The sequence below is a fragment of the Solanum dulcamara genome, chromosome 12 (assembly GCF_947179165.1).
Source record: "Solanum dulcamara chromosome 12, daSolDulc1.2, whole genome shotgun sequence".
NCBI lineage: Eukaryota > Viridiplantae > Streptophyta > Magnoliopsida > Solanales > Solanaceae > Solanum > Solanum dulcamara.
Window position 1 is genome coordinate 23,227,730 of NC_077248.1, and position 4,762 is coordinate 23,232,491.

Genomic DNA, 4,762 nt, shown 5'->3' on the forward strand with positions numbered 1-4,762 from the left:
TTGGGTTGTTATGTTCCTTTCCTATTCCATTCATTCTAGATTGAGTTTCATTCGAGCACTAATATTCCCAAAGAGGAGATATTGTAAGACCCTAAAATTTGGAAAGTCAGAAAACAAGGATCAAAGCATGAAAATTTAGAGAACCTGTAATTTTGGCACCAGGTGATGACCATGGAAGGCCATCACAGGCCGTGATGATACACTATGGTGGTAACCTTGAGGTTCAGTCCTGCAGGGTGAGGTCCACGATAGGGCACTATGGATCATGGTAAGATCCACGGACCGTGAAGCCCTTTTTGGTAGCCCCTTCCCTGTGACCTCAAAACATGATCCCAAGGCTAGGACCACAATAGAGCACCATGGGCCGTGTAGCTCTTCACGGACTATGGTGGGTTTAGCGGTGGTCGCTCCTGCAGACCCACCTTCAGGGCCTGCACCACGCCTATTCTTCACGGGCTATAATGCACTCCACGGACCGTGGAAGGTCCCGTGGAGGAGGTTCTGAAACCTTTCCCTACAACTTCAGAATTTCCAATTCTAAGGGCATTATCACGGACACCACCACAATCTATGATGAGCATCATGGACCATCATGGGTCCTTCGTGGTGTGTCCCACTTCCAATTTAATGAGGGGCAATTTGTTCATTTCTCTATTCTTTTATTAATGTATGTGGACATTTTTAGGACTAGGTTCATTACGAAAATATCCTAAACACTTTTAAACCTATTCTTTTCCTTCATTAATTCCTAATCAACTTTAATACTTTCCTCTCAAGGTTCATTCAAGGATTTATCTTCTTCATCAAGTTTGGCTTGCGTTTCTTCAAGAAAAAGTCTCCTTTTTCAATTCTAAAGTCAAATTCATTCAAGGTTTGAATGGATTGATCCATGGGTCCCTTTCACCCATGGAGTCCCAAGGTTTCTACTCAAAATCTCATAAATTTCTATCGGGTTTGTAATCCTAATTTGATGAATTGTATGGGTCTATTTAAATTATGTTTCTAATCATTATATATGATCATTATAAGTATGTTTCTACATGAATTATATGATTTTAAGTTAAATTATAATTTCTCATGCATGAAGCTATTTTCTAAGATGATGATATTATGAAGTATGATTATGAATTCAATGATTTTAAAATATTATCATGGTTTCCATTCAAATTGACTATGTTTATGAATTTTACTCTAAGTTTAAGTATGAATTATGATCGTGAATTAAAAGTATGTTTAAGATATGACTTTCATGCAAGTTATGAAGAAAGGTGACTTAGGGTCCTATGTGGTGACCTAGAACCTAATTATATAAATTATGCAAGTATGATTTGTTATGATGAAAGGCCAATATTCACATTGCAATTATGTTATTAAATGAGATATTCTATAAATTATGAAGTTTATGAACAAGTTATGATAGATGTTAAGTATGTTTACTATGTTATGTATTCCGTGGGATTTAATTTAGCACCGAGTGAAATTAAGATGGGGGCCCTACCAAAAGCCTTAGTAGCAGCCTCAAGTCTCTTAAACTATGTGCCACTATAGGTTTTTCTTCAGGGATTAGCTAGTGGATCCACATATAGGGTATGCACATGACCCGTCTAGTAGGGTAGAGTCTACCTTAGTAAGTAGATACCCTTTTCTTCCATTGTATGGGGAGACATCAAGATTTCATGTTATAGTTCGCATAGTCTTATTGTCGGTTATGGTTCTATCCCACATATGTATGATCTCTTATGTAGTTTCATGATTTCAACAGTGTCTTTCAAATGCTTTGATCATTATGATTTTCTCATGACTTTACTTATCTCATCTTACCATGTACTTGATCTTTGCATCTTATGATTCGTGTTGCATGTCATGCCCTCATATTTAGTACTTTCAAAAGTACTAATGCATATTTGTTGCCTACGTTGTCTCATAATGTAGGGATTGAGGATCACGCTTCTATCACACGTGGCAAATAGAGTTCCTTATCGGCAAAGATTTTGGTGAGTCCTCATCTACTGGGGACTAGTTATGAGTTGCTTTCTTCTTCTTTCAAAGATATTTATCTCTTTCAAGTTGAGGGTGATCTAGAGACATGTCTTAGCCCCTGCCATTTTCATGAAGTAGAGGCACTTGTTGGACATATGTTTAGAGTCTATGTTGTCATATTCTCATACTCTTTATTATTCATGGTTTAAACTCCTTCTTATGTTATTTTTCGCACTTACTTTACTTTATGTTTGCATTATGATATGTCAAGAGGCTTGGTTGGAGCCCTTCGGGGTTTCGATCGCTGTGTTACAACTACGCCCTAGGTCGGGTCGTGACAGTTCTCTGTATATTCATTGATATTGCGAGTATTTACATAATTTGAATTTTTGAATTATCAATCATGTTTACATCTCCATGAACCCTAGTTGAGTATTCATAATGCTTCTTACTATGCATTATTTTGAGTTGAGAAATGAAGTATTTTTCATGTCTTAATTGACGAAGGAGTTTTGAGCACATTATATCACTTAAGTTATAAAACCTTGCATTACTGAGTTTATACATGATTTTTTATCGAGTCTAAATGAGTTAGAGTAATTCTGCACTCAATCATCTTAAAGAATGAGTTGAGAAACAAAAACTATATTTTATGCATTTACTGAGATTGAGAAAATAACTATTTTAAAAGAAAATATAGTAAGTTTGAGAAGAGTTGAGTTAAATTGAGTAAAGTCCATAGTGGACATTGACAAATCATATGGCCAGGATCCCCACAACCATAACAAGACCTCGAAATGGAGAACTTTTGTGATGAACTTGAGGAACTTGTATGACCACACCGACTCGTTTGCCTCTGTTGTGACCTCTTATAACTCTGACTTGCACTATAAGACCCACAGGATATCTAACCCCTATCATAAGCTAGCATAGACAGTGAACTGACCCTCTTTGCTGAAAAGAACTACCTCCTCTATAGGACCCTCTACCTCCAGATGAGATACCAGAGTACTAACCAGATACACAGGCCATCTTAGGGTCTCCAAACTCCTCCCTCTCCATCAACTCTAACTCCTTGGCGACACCCACAATGGACTGAAATGAAGCCCCCTCACGGATGGATCTGAACTCATCCATACAAATAGAGTATGTCAACCCTCTCATAAACCTAAGAACCCTCGCAATTTTATCAGGAAGAACAACTAAAGCATGCTTGGATAAATGATATAAACGAGTCTTATACTCTGCAACTGTAAATCCCTCTTGCCTCAAGCTCTCAAACCAAACCTGGCTCTCCTTCATCACACACCAGGGAATGAAGCAATCGTAGAAAGAACTAGAGAATTCATCCCGTGTCACCTGTTGAGATCCAATCTTCCTAAAAATCAAGTACACTTTCTACCACTCCCTAGCTGGCCTACACAACTGGAGTTTAGCATAGCGAACTCCATGAGTCTCAGCTAATCTAACACTCTCTAGAAACTCTTTACACATAGTCAGAAACTCATAAGCATCCTCGGTCTTTCAACCCTGAAACTGGGGTGGATCTATTTTTCAAAATCTCTCATACATGCCCGCGCTACTCATCATCAGTCAAACAATCACAAGCGCTACTTGAGCTCACTCCCTCTGTACCCCAACACCATCTGTTATAAGATATGTCGGTGGTTGTCTCACTGAACCCTAAATAATCAAAACCTAATGCTGCTCTATGATATGAGCCTCTACCCTAGTTTGAGAACCCTCGGATGTTCCTGTCTCATCCAAACTTTATGTAAAACTCTCAAGCGCACCTAGGACCCTCATTAAAGTGCCCTAAAGTAATAGTGCGGTAGCAAACTCTAGAGGAACCTGGTCCTCTAACATCAACCTATGGCTAAGTGAAAGCCTTTCTAGCACGGGCTCTAGTTGGTGCCGCTCCTTTATATGACATCTACCTGATGCCGCTCCACCAGAACAACCTCTAGCTCAGCCCCTACTTATGCTTCCAACTGAGGTCCCAACATCATCCTCGAGGACTGCCTCCTCTCCTTTACCATTAGTTGTAGCTCTTGTCCTAAACATCTATCAAAAAAGACATGCGACAACTCAGCACTATCGCAAGTAACCACACACGATATGAATTGAAAGAACAAAAGGGAATTTTCCTTAGCAGCCTTTATAGCCTCTCGAAGTAAGTACAGACGTCTCCGTACTGATCTTTGAGACTTTACTTAGACTTGGATTTTACACATGTGAGACCTAAGAATCCGGAGCTCTGATATCATTTAATCATGACCTAATCGTGTGTGATGGAACTCGTCTTAACCCATTAAGATAAGTCATCATAAAACCTAACAGAAAGTAAATATAGAAGTAATTAAGATAATACAAGGAATAACTTAAGCAAAATGGATAAACATACTCAAAATTCCCCAAGATTGGTTGTCATATGTACAAGCCGCTAATATATTACAAAGATTCAAAAATAAATAGTCTCAAATGTCTTGGTCTCAAAAATAGGACTAAACCATTGTAAGAGTAAGAGGTTTCCGCTGGAAAGATGCAACAACTACCTCAATAACTTCAAATGATAGCCTCAGATATGGGCAGGAATAAGAGAAAATTATATTGATCTAGGCTCACAACCTACACAAGTGTAAATTCAAGGAGTGAGTACCAAACATTATGGTATTTAGCAAGAGAACTACTATACACTAAGCAAAGTTAAATAGAACACAAGTACTCCTGTAATCCCAATCGAATCTCTTAAACTACAAACTGCATAGAAATCAGCCGAACC